Source organism: Neofelis nebulosa, chromosome 8 (assembly GCF_028018385.1).
Source record: "Neofelis nebulosa isolate mNeoNeb1 chromosome 8, mNeoNeb1.pri, whole genome shotgun sequence".
NCBI lineage: Eukaryota > Metazoa > Chordata > Mammalia > Carnivora > Felidae > Neofelis > Neofelis nebulosa.
Window position 1 is genome coordinate 64,693,727 of NC_080789.1, and position 12,703 is coordinate 64,706,429.

Sequence of the window (12,703 nt, forward strand, 5' to 3'; positions counted from 1 at the left end):
CAGGAAAGAAGTTGCCTTATATCTTGTGTTCTTACAAAGTCTCTTATAGCCCGCGGTGCCTGTTTTATATATTTCGTTTTGAATGAAAATACTGTTTGGGGAAGATGCAGCCTGAGATGACCTTAGTCGATGCTGGTTCTCCAAGTTTACAGAGATCACCATATGGAATTACTTAAAAGGGAGGCGAAAAACGTTAACACGGATTTAAGGAATTATTCTGGCTTCAGGACCTCACAGTTTCAAGTGTTAGATCTTGTTGGAGTAAGCCTTTTATTTTTTTAATTTTTTTTTAACATTTATTTATTTTTGAGACAGAGAGAGAGAGAGAGAGCATGAACAGGGGAGGGTCAGAGGAAGAGGGAGACATAGAATCTGAAACAGGCTGCAGGCTCTGAGCTGTCAGCACAGAGCCCGACGCGGGGCTCGAACCCACAACTGCGAGATCATGACCTGAGCTGAAGTCGGACGCTCAACCGACTGAGCCACCCAGGCGCCCCGGAGTAAGCCTTTTAAAAAGCAGCAGCGGGGCACCTGGGTGGCTCAGTCGGTTGAGCGTCCGACTTCAGCTCAGGTCATGATCTCGCAGTTGTGGGTTCGAGCCCCGCGTCGGGCTCTGTGCTGACAGCTCAGAGCCTGGAGCCTGCTTCGGATTCGTCTCTCTCTTTCTCTCTCTGCCCCTCCCCAGCTCTCACTCTGTCTCTCAAAAATAAATGAGTGTTGAAAAAAAATTAACAAGCAGAAAGGGTATATTGTGGATATCAGGAATATATAAGCATAGCATGAATTTAAAAAAACCAACTGTCCTCAAATAATTTGGATATATGTGAGGATGGTGTGATCTGTAAATTGGGCCAGCTGATGATAAAATTGGCTTGAATGATGATGAAAGCACTGATAATTTGAATGAAATTGTATTATAAAGTTCGAGGGAAAAAGCATTATCTCTATTTCGTATGTGATTTTAAATGTGTTGCTAAATAATATTAGATAGTGTATGTTCACTAAATTAGTACTACTTAAAGTAGACAGTTGACTATTTCATGTATATGAGGTTGACCAAAAACTATTTTTTTAGTTCTTCTCTTTGGGAAAATAAGGCACTGCCTTATTTTGCAATACATTTTATTAAGTGTTGTTTATTAGGTACTAGCTGACACAAAGATGGGCTGATATGAATTTGGTGTGTATACAAAACAAGAAGAAACTAGCTGGGCTGAAACAAATGATTATATATTAGGATTAGTTCATTTATTCAATGATCTCGCAATTATTAAGCCTCTCCCCCAGGCCAGCCATTTTCTTGTTGCTCGGAATAAATCAGAGATGAGACAGGTAATTCCAGCCCTAGGATAGTTCACATAATAAAATGATTGGGAGATATGTTTGGAATACTCAAGTGAGGCTGGGTTTCTGAAGGCCTCATGACTGAAGACTAGAGATTTGGATTTGATATGAAAGGATTAGAGAGTCCTGCTGCATTTTGCTCAAAGGAATGACAAGAAAAGATGATGTTTTATAAAAATTAGTCTGGGGTGGCATCCAGGATGGATCAGAGTGGGAAGAGACTGAAGGTTAAGGATACAAAAGAGTTATTATAAGGACCTGGACAAGAGATAGTGAGGAACCAATAGAATGCCCTAAAATAAGGACCACCTTAAAGCGGTCCAGATTTGTGGTGCAATAAATGGGAATCAGATTTGAGCTCCCCAAACCCATATATCATGTGGTTTGTCATCAGAATTTGGCGTTCATCTTATAAACATTTGAGGGGCCACTCTGTAGCCATTCTGCTAGGTTCTAGGAAAATAAGGGCAAATAAGAGGTAGGCCTTTCCCTCAAGAAGTTCAAAAGTTTAGCAGTGAAGATTGGCATTTGAAAGTTACTGTGCTATCATGTGATAGGTGCTGTAACAGAGAAATATGTTCAGGGCACAGTGAGAGTTAAAGGAAGGAGTAATCATTGATAAAATCTGGTGGTGGGGGACAGAGCATCCAGATGAAGAGAAGTCACGCTGGAACTAGGTCATAGAAGATAAATTGGAGATTGCCTGGCAGACAAGCACCGGAAGGAAGGGCTTTGTGAAAAGAAGGAACAGCATGTCCAAAGATAGGAAAGATTGAAATTTCAGGAAAAGAGAAATCTCTTTTGCTAGTGGAAATACTCACTGCAGTGATTTGCCAATCTTAGATACTAATTCATTAAGTTTGACAGGCTGCCTTTGGCAGGTTATTCATCCCAAGGCACTAAAAAAAATATCCCAGAATGAAAGAGTTTTAATAACCAGTGCTTAATACAATTTTATGATATTCTTTCAGAATCTGAACAAGATGAAAACTTCTTAATTGCATTTTTTTCTTATGTGTTAAAAAGGTTGGGAAGCCTGGCTGTCTGTCAAAGAGCATGTGCCTCTTGATCTCTGGGTCATGGGTTCGAGCCCCATCTTGGGTGGGGATTACTAAAAGAAAAAAAAATTAATATTTTAAAAGGAAGAGAACAAGGAATACTATAACGTACACTTACATATCCACCACCTAAAATGAATAAATAATATCATACCTACTTTTTCCCAAGTCCCATTTCCCTCCCTTCCTGGGCATCCCCTTTGTATCAGTCCACTTTTAACACTTTGAATATGTATATTATAATATATATAATTATATATTGAATATAAATTACATGAATTATATATGAGCATATGTATATTCAATATGGATTACATATATATATATTTGAATATATATGCATATGAATATATACTATATGAGTTTTTTTTTTTTTTTCAACGTTTTTTATTTATTTTTGGGACAGAGAGAGACAGAGCATGAACGGGGGAGGGGCAGAGAGAGAGGGAGACACAGAATCGGAAACAGGCTCCAGGCTCCGAGCCATCAGCCCAGAGCCTGACGCGGGGCTCGAACTCACGGACTGCGAGATCGTGACCTGGCTGAAGTCGGACGCTTAACCGACTGCGCCACCCAGGCGCCCCTACTATATGAGTTTTTTTAATGTTTTAAAAATTCATATACAGGGTCACCTGGGTGGCTGAGCTGGTTAAGCATCTGATTCTTTAAATGTTTATTTAGTTTCGAGAGAGACAGAGAGAGGCAGAGCACAAGCAGGGGAGGGGCAGAAAGAGAGGGAGACACAGAATCTGTAGCAGACTCCAGTCTCTGTGCTGTCATACAGAGCCCAACGCGGGGCTCAAACCCACAAACCGTGAGATCATGACTTGAGCCGAAGTAGGACGCTTAACCAGCTGAGCCACCCAGGCACCCCTAAGCATCTGACTCTTGATCTCAGCTCAGGTCTTGATCTCAGGGTCATGAGTTCAAATCCTGTGTTGGGCTCCATGCTGGACATGAAGCCTACTTAATAAATCAATATTCATATACAGTTGACCCTTGAACAACATGGGTTTGCACAGCACAGCCCCTGTTTGAACTTACTCAAAAAGTGCTAATTAAAATGTGGATAATTGTTGATTTTAGTGGAACAGCATTCCATTAAGGTCAAGATCATGTCCTGAGTTGCCTTTGTACCATGTTGTTGGGTCTTTGATAGGAGTAGTGCTGGTTTGGGGATTTAATTTTTTTTAGAGAAAGGAACACAAGTACATTGTAAAAAAAACTTTAACTTTTCCCTGTGTATTCTTTTTTGAGACTCACAGCATTACTTTAAAATTTTATTTTGAAATATACAATACAGAAAATTATTTTCAGTTTATTGAGGTATAAATAACGTCACTATTACTTTTTAAGTATTATGAAGAAAGACAACCAAACAGACTACCTACCCCCCCCCCCCAGACTGTGTGTACAAAAAAAGTTTCTATGGATATTTTTCTATGTGAAAAATCATAGGGACTTTTATAAATATTGTTTCTAACACAATTCTATATTTGTAAATTAATTTATAATGTGAACTGGGACACAATGCGGGTCCACTCCCACTTATATGGAGATTTTTTTCAATAAATACAGTACGGGACTATAAATGTATTTTCTCTTCTTTGTGATTTTCCAAATAACATTTTCTTCTCTCTAGCACACTTTATTGTAAGAATACAGGATATAATACATAGAACATACAAAATATGTATTAACTGACTATGTTATTGGTAAGGCTTCTGGTCAATAGTTAAGTCTGAAGGGAGTCAAAAGTTATACATGGATTTTTAAAAATTTTTTTAATGTTTATTTATTTTTGACAGAGAGAGAGACAGAGCATGAGTGGGGGAGGGGCAGAGAGCGAGGGAGACATAGAATCCGAAGCAAGCTCCAGGCTCTGAGCTGTCAGCACAGAGCCCGATGAGGGGCTCGAACTCACAGACCGCGAGACCATGACCTGAGCTGAAGTCGGATGCTCAACTGATTGAGCCACCCAGGCGCCCCGATATACATGGATTTTTGACCGCGTGAGGGATCAATACCCCAACCCCTGTGTTGTTCAAAGGTCAACTGTAATTGGTTTCAAGTGGCATTTATTTTTATTTCCCTCAAATTTGCTTTCAGAATTCATCCATGTAGACCAAGTTCATTAATTTTAGCTGCTGTGTGGTGTTCCATCTCATGAATGCACTCCAGTTTGTTATTCTGTTTGTTACTGATAAACATTTATGTTGTTTTCAATGTTTCATTATTACAAACACTGTCTTGTAGGGGAACATCCTTGAACAGGCTTCCTTGTTCTTATGTATGAGAGTTCCTCTTAAGCAGTGTTTTCAGAGTGGTTTTTTGTGTTTTTTTAACCATAACTCATGGTAAGAATACAATTAATTTATGAGGCGCCTGAGTGACTTAGTCCGTTAAGCATCGAACTTCGGCTCATGTCATGATCTCACAGCTCATGAGTTCAAGCCTGCATCAGGCTCTGCGCTGACAGTGCGCACATGCTGTCTCAAAAATAAATGAACAATTAAAAAAATGCATTTTATAACAAGACTCATTTAATATACAAAATAAAAGTTTAGTGAAATAATACTTACTTAGGCTATCTGCACTCTATTTACTATTCTATTCCATTTTTGTAAAATGCTGGACACGACTAACTAAAACGATTTCATGACCCACTAATGGACTAAAAAACACTGTTCCAAGGCAGTAGACTTTCTGGATCGGAGGATATATGCATTTTCAACTTGAGTAAATATTGCCCTGTTGCTCTCCAAAGTGGTTGTATCAGTTTTACAGGATATGCAAGTCCTAGTTTCTCACCAACACTTAAAATGGTCAGACTTTTAGATTATTGCTAATCCAGTAGATGTGCAATGAAACTCTTTGTCAGTTTACTTTGCATTTTCCTGGATACTGGAGAGGTAGAATAGATTTTTATATGTACCATTGTTTGAATGTCTTCTGGTAATTGTCTATTCATACCTTATGTCTATCTTCCCACTGGGTTGTTTATCTTCTTTTTTATTGTAATTGGTTTATAGGAAGCCTTTACAGATGCTAAATACCAATCTTTTTCTGATATGCATGTACATTGCAGATACCTTCTCCCTATCTCCCCATCCGTTACTTGTATTTTGACCTTGTTTAAAATACTTTTAGGGGCGCCTGGGTGGCGCAGTCGGTTAAGCGTCCGACTTCAGCCAGGTCACGATCTCGCGGTCCGTGAGTTCGAGCCCCGCGTCAGGCTCTGGGCTGATGGCTCGGAGCCTGGAGCCCGTTTCAGATTCTGTGTCTCCCTCTCTCTCTGACCCTTCCCCGTTCATGCTCTGTCTCTCTCTGTCTCAAAAATAAATAAATGTTAAAAAAAAAAAAAATTAAAAAAAAAAATAAATAAATAAAATAAAATACTTTTAGAGGGGCTGCCAGCTGGCTCAGTTGGTGGAGCATGTCACTCTTCATCTCAGGATCATGAGTTCAAGCCCCACATTGGGTGTGGAACCTACTAAAAAAATATATATATATATATTTTGTGTGTGTGTGTGTGTGTGTGTGTATGAGTATTTAGTATTTGTTACAGATTTGTTACAGTCAGCTTTATCAAAACTGGCTATTATAACTTCTGCTTTTTCATAATTTGGCTTTTTAAATTCTATCTTAGGATCATAAAGATATTTATATTTTTTCAGATGATTTTGAAGGTTTTATTTCATTTGTTTTACCATTTCAGGTCTTTAATTCGCCTGGAGTTTATTTTTGCTTGTTCTTTTTCTGTCTTCTGAAGCTTGCGGGGCTCACCGTTTGACTCCAGCACATTTCTCATTCCAGTCATTGTTTTTTGGCACATTGTTTTTCTCTTAGCAAGAACAGAATGGGGATATAAACGACCTCCAGGCTTAGAAAAGTATCTGTTTGAAGGCCTGTAAGGAAGAAGCAAGCGGCAAAAATGAGGTCAAGAGGGTCATCGGGAGGAAACTCTGCGAAAGATGACGCGCAAGCATGGTTCCTCCTTCAGACCGGGAACCTGAGGATCCTGGAAGAAGTGTGTCTACAGGGAGAAAGAAGAGTGTCTCAGAGGGCTGGGACTGAAGGAGAAGCTTCTGACAGCCTCCTCACGTCCTACTCTTGAAGCCCTTCCGCATCTACCGTATCTACTTTTTAATTTTACCTCTTGTTTCTACTTGCAAGTCCTGTGAGCTTCTTCCATCCTGCACTAGAAAACTGTGAAACTAAGGCATGTAAGAGACACACAGAAGTTTTTGGTGGATCTGAGATTAAAACATAGGTCTCCTGGCCATCAAACGGAAGGGGTTCGGGTGGAGTCCAGTGGAAACCAGTTTATGAGAGAAGACTTGTAAAAGAGGTTAGCATTCCAGAGGAGCAGCAGTCCAAAATTATAACAGGTAGCCTTTGATTTCCAGTGTAATCACTGCAGTCATAATCATCATCAAAAAGCCTTTATGAGTGCCTGTTCGTAATGAGCAATTAAGGTAGACACTGAGCTACATTTAGAATATGTTTTTCCTGAACATGGTCTAAGAATTCATACTCTATGAAAATGAATACAAACAGATAAGCAAAGGACCTATCCATCTGACAATTAAAAGGCCAATCTAGCTACTGGGGGTAGTAAAGAACATCAAACATGCCAGAAATAGTGCAATTTAAGGATAAGGGCATCACTGGATGAAAAACAGCGCCAAGTAGGGATGGGTTATAGGGGTTCCAAGTTCAGGGAAACTGTCACCAATCAATTAGGGAGGGCGGGTCTCTTGCTTTCTGACTTCTCTCACTCCCTTCCACCCTTCACACACACGTACCCCACCCCAAGCTTTTCTCTTTCAGGTGACATAACCCTTGCTAAGGACTGAGATCAGAGGAATTTTTCCTTTGTGTTAGTCCTTGGCTTTGGATAAGGGACCTTTACCCAGCAGCAGCAGGAACCACCCTCAGGAGCCACTTTGTGCCGCCTGGCACGTCCACGGCAATTAGAGCAAAAGGACAGAGGTAAGAAAATCCCTAGAAGGAAATTCTCCCCACCCAGCTTTAGTTGGGTCACCCAGGATCTCTGTCCCATCAGTCTTGGTATTCACTGTGCTGCATGGCTTGTTATCCCACCAGCACCATTTAGTGAGCTTCCGCTGGGTTCAGTTTCTATTGGGCAAAGGAAGTCCCTGCCTCAAGTCTAGGCACCTGTGCACACTCAACAAGATTCATAAATATCTTACCTAGAAGAATCAATAGTAGAAAGACTTTACGGATTTTGCAGTTAAAAATTTTTTTAACGTTTATTTATTATTGAGAGACAGAGAGACACAGAGCAGGAGCAGGGGAGGGGCAGAGAGGGGGAAGACAAGAATCCAAAGCAGGCTTCAGGCTCCGAGCTGTCAGCACAGAGCCCTATGTGGGGCCCGAACCCACAAACCGCGAGATCATGACCTGAGCCGAAGTCGGATGCTTAACTGACTGAACCACCCAGGCGCCCCAGGATTTTGCAGTTTAGTATTACTGTCCTAAAAGTCATCGATTTAATGTAGAAAAATAATTAACATGATCACATACACATGCAAATATATGTTAATAAGTGTACATGTATTGCTCCAGGGGGAAGTTATTGGCCCTGTCTCAGGATCTTTGCACTTGCTGGTCCCTCTGCCTGGAAGTTCTTTCCCAGATGCTAATCATGTGGTTTGCTTTCTCACTTTGGTCAGATTTCTGCTTCAAAGTCACCCAGTGACATCTTCTCTAACCATCCTTTGTCAAATAATCCTTACCTCTCACCTCTGGCTCTTGCTGCTCCTTACCTTACCTTTCAAATTTGTTTTTTAATGTTTATTCATTTTTGAGACAGAGAGAGACAGGGCATGAACGGCGGAGGGTCAGAGAGAGAGGGAGACACAGAATCCGAAGCAGGCTCCAGGCTCTGAGCTGTCAGCACAGAGCCCGACGTGGGGCTCGAACTCACGGACCGTGAGATCATGCCCTGAGCCGAAGTCGGACGCTTAACCGACTGAGCCACCCAGGCGCCCCTCAAATTTATTTTTTAATAGAATTTATTACTTTCTCACTTATATTTATTGACTTGTTTATTATTGGTCTCCCCCACAGAATGTAAGTTCTCTGAGAGCAGGACATTTGTATATCTTGATCATTACAATATTCCAGTGCCTTGAACAGCACTTGCACATAGTAGATCCTCGGTGCTATATTTATTAAGTAAATGAAATGAAATGGAACAAACATTCCTCTGCTGTTTTATGGTGAAGCTAAGCAGAAGAGATCATGAAGTCTTTCTAAACTAATCCTATTCAGCTTTAGAAACTTGGTCATTCTGGGGGCGCCTGGATGGCGCAGTCGGTTAAGCGTCCGACTTCAGCCAGGTCACGATCTCGCGGTCCGTGAGTTCGAGCCCCGCGTCGGGCTCTGGGCTGATGGCTCGGAGCCTGGAGCCTGTTTCCAGTTCTGTGTGTCTCCCTCTCTCTCTGCCCCTCCCCCGTTCATGCTCTGTCTCTCTCTGCCCCAAAAATAAATAAAAAACGTTGAAAAAAAAATTAAAAAAAAAAAAAAAAAAAAAAAAAAGAAACTTGGTCATTCTGAATCTCTGTCATTCTGAATCTCTGACCCCTGGAGAAGACTCCCTACCAATCTCTTTTTCAGTTCAGATGACTCCAGTAGGGCTGACCACACCCCCTAGCTCTAATGGTCAGCTTGTGTCCCAGGCACCCCTGGGCACTGTTTTCAGCTTGGGACTTGGTTCGTGACCCAAGCTAGGTTATCAGACACAGCCCTCCCCAACACTTTTGCTGGAACAATAGGGAAAGAGATACTCCAGGCTGTGAGGATCACATTGGCCCAGAGCAGATGGTGGCCATTGTTCCCCCATGCAAGGAGAACTTGCTTGAGAATAAAATCATTCTAGGACGGATACAGAGTCTAGAGAGAGAGAGTTAGATAAAGACAGGTGCACGGTAGCTTGGCAATATTATCTGAGTCCTCAGATCCAGCCCTGCTTCAAGCTAGATGTGCCATTGGATTTCCCACTTATGTGAATGATTCAGTTCCCTTTGAGCACACCAGTCTGAGTGGGTTTCTGGGTGTCACTGACCATCAAAAAACAAAATGAAAATCACACCTCGTGCCCATTTAGCTGTATAATTTGTGCCCCATCAATTTTCACTTTTTTACTGAATGACACATGCAGGTTTTTATCTAAAACTTTTGAACATTTTTATAGTTTACAAAATAATCTCGTGTGTATATAAAATTTAATTTTAATACAGTTATGTGAGGCGGGGTATATGTTGTTCTTTTAATTGGTTAAAACTGAAGCTCAAGAAATCAAGCAATTCATTCAGCATCACACAGTGAACAGCAGAGTGAGAACTCTAATGTGGGTCTTCTGGTGCTAAATCCAAGGCCTGGTCTATAGTTTTCCATCTGCTTTCTTAAGTATTTGTAGAATTTCTTCATGAATTTATTTATTTTTTGTCTCTCTTAACAGAGGAGAAGCTCACTTAATAGGACCTTGCTGTTTGCCTTGAGTCCCTCTTTTAATTCCTAGGGCAGCTTTCTGGAATGAGTGAGGTTCAGGAGTAGGGGGTTGGCTCTCACCGATCGTAAGGTTAGAGTTGGTCAGATCAGCTTTCTGTCATCAAGGAGCTTGTAATCAGCTGACTGAAATAATGCATATGTATTAAAGTGGTGCTTTTTCACCTTTTTTTGACTGCTACGGTAAGAAGCCACACACACATCATTAAAGTTTTACAAAGCAATACCTACCTTAGTACTTATGACATTCTTTGATATTTCCTATCTCATTAAAAAAATTTTTTTTAATGTTTACTTATTCTTGAGGTGGGGGGCGGGGGGGACAGACAGAGAGGGAGACACAGAATCCGAAGCAGGCTCCAGGCTCTGAGCTGTCAGCACAGAGCCTGACGTGGGGCTTGAACTCACAAACCGTAAGATCGTGACCTGAGCCAAAGTCAGACGCTCAACCGACTGAGCCACCCAGGTGCCCCAACCTATTTCATTTTTTAAAAATTCGGATTGTGACCCACTAAATTGACTTCACCATTCAGTAAGATGGATTGAGACTCAGTTTGAAAAACACTTTTACAGGTCACATATATGTAAAGTCAAATCCAAGCTAAAGTTCAAGATCACAAATGTTTATTGAGTGCTAAAGGATGTGCTAAGTATATTACTAGGTGCAGCGAACAATAAAAAAATAATGTATGTACAGCTATCTTTATGAAGCTCATACTCTACTGGCAAAAATTAGAGAATAAGCTCAAATAAAAGGAATTTATTTCCTTAATAAAAGGAAAAATTTGAGCCAAAAAAAAAAAAAAAAAGCCCTCACAAAGATTCTGGAGCAGCAGAAGTCATATCCCGTGAGAATCAGGAAAGGCTTTAAGGGAGCAGGTGGTATTTGAGTTGAGCCTTGAAAAATGGATACTAGAGGGACACGTGGGTGACTCAGTTGGTTGAATGTTCAACTCTTGATGTTGACTCAGGTCACGATCTCACGGTTTGTGGGATCGAGCCCTGCATCAGGCTCTGTGTTGGCAGCTTGGAGCCTCCTTGGATTCTTTCTTTCCCTCTCCCTCTCTCTGCCCCTCCCCTTCTCGTGCTCTCCCGCCCCCAAATAAACAAACTTAAAAACAAATTTTGATAAAAAGCATTAAAAAAATGGAGACTAGAACTGTGAGTGGAGGTAACAAAAGGAGCCAAAAGCATAGGGTCAGGCAAACCCAGGGTGTGTTGGGGAAAGAAAATCGGAAATTCAACGGAAAAGAAGGGTTTGCATGGTGGAGAGGTGGAAGATGAGGTGGAAGGAGGGCTGGAACCATGGTGTGGGGGATCTTGAATGCCAGATGAAAAGTCTGTTCTGTATTTAATGTGATAATGTGTGTAAAATATCCTCCACGTGGCATGAAGTGGCACTTAGTTGATGTGATCTCCTCTTTCCTTCTTTACTCTGTAGGCTATAGGAAGTTTCCAAGTGGGGTAGAGAAATAGATTGATCAGGAGGAAATTGAGGCTATGGAGGTCAGAGCTATGGGGGCCTAAGCAGGAAGGTAGCAGTTGAAATAGAAGGGGACAACTGACCTTGCGCAGGTAGGCTACATAATTACCATTATTTTATGTAAGGGAAGATGAGGAATCCATGATAACCTTCAGTTTTCAAGTCCTAGAAACTGGGAATATAAGGAAATTGTAAGAACAACCTGGTTTGAAGAGAAAGGAGGATAGTTGGGGATATAGTAATGCTGACTTTCTAGCTGGACATGCGAGGAGAAAGTCCAAGAGGCAGGTGTAGCTCAGGGAAAGAGGGTACAGAGAGTAATGGCCTTTGGGAATCATTGTCAAGAAGGTGAAATGGTGCCATGGCTGTGAAGGGATGCTATCACAGCCTGGGACTCCTCCCCAAGGACACACCAGTGAACATGATAAAGTTCTGGCTCTCAAGGAGAAATACAAACCACAAAAGCAATTCGGTGTTATGGGAAAGGGAAGAATACAGTATAGTATATCATAGGACTACATAGAAAACATGCCTTACTCAGACACTTGGGCTCGTGGAAGGCTTTTGGAGGAAGAAGCATTTAAAGTGAGACCTCAGTGGTGAGTAGGAATAGGCCCAGCTGAAAGATGTGTAGAGCAAGAATGTTCCAGCAGGAGTACAGCATGTGAAAAGGTGGGGAGGCAAGAAAGAACATTGGTGCATTTGGGGAACAAACGATAGAGAGAATATCCTTCAGAGGTTAGTATCATACCCACTTATCATACCATATCAACACAAAGATTTAAGAGCGTACCCATGGTTTCCCAGCTGGCTAGACCTCAAATCCAGGTCCGTGTTACTCTTAAGAGGTTGCTCTTTCCATTATTCCAAGCTGTCCCATAGTGTCTCTAATGCTGGGTGGGTCCCGGTATTGTTACACTGAAGTTGTAGGGATTGTGTAGAATTAGAGGACCAAGCGTTGAACCTAAGGAATGCCAACATTTAAGGAGTAGGAAGAAGAAAAGTAGCAATTGAAGAAAGTAGAGGAAGCGCGATCCAAATAGAACTGCCCAGAGAGCAGAGTATGATGGAATCCAAAGACACAGAGTTGGAAGGAAGAGGAGTGGTATGACATTTCGAATGTGGCAAGAGCTCAAGAGTCTGTGGGTTCTGACCATAGATGGCCAATGACGATATTATTTAGCTAACAAGAAAGTACTTACCGGGGTAGATCACAAAGGGTAGAAAAATAAAGGAGTGTTCAGGAAGCAGAGTAAGTGCTGGTCACTTTTTCAGAGACCTT

At 41.4% G+C, this 12,703-nt stretch overlaps 1 protein-coding gene across 1 annotated transcript in view; it reads left to right on the forward strand.

Annotated features, from left to right (window-relative positions):
- The first annotated feature begins 6,248 nt into the window (after positions 1–6,248).
- The window catches only part of SLC11A2 (solute carrier family 11 member 2), a 54,857-nt gene continuing 48,402 nt past the window's right edge, over positions 6,249–12,703 (forward strand). The window contains exons 1-3 of the mRNA XM_058742776.1: positions 6,249–6,793; positions 7,236–7,397; positions 11,380–11,513. The gene's annotated coding sequence lies outside the window, so the exon portion shown is untranslated. The remainder of the gene's footprint in view (positions 6,794–7,235; positions 7,398–11,379; positions 11,514–12,703) is intronic.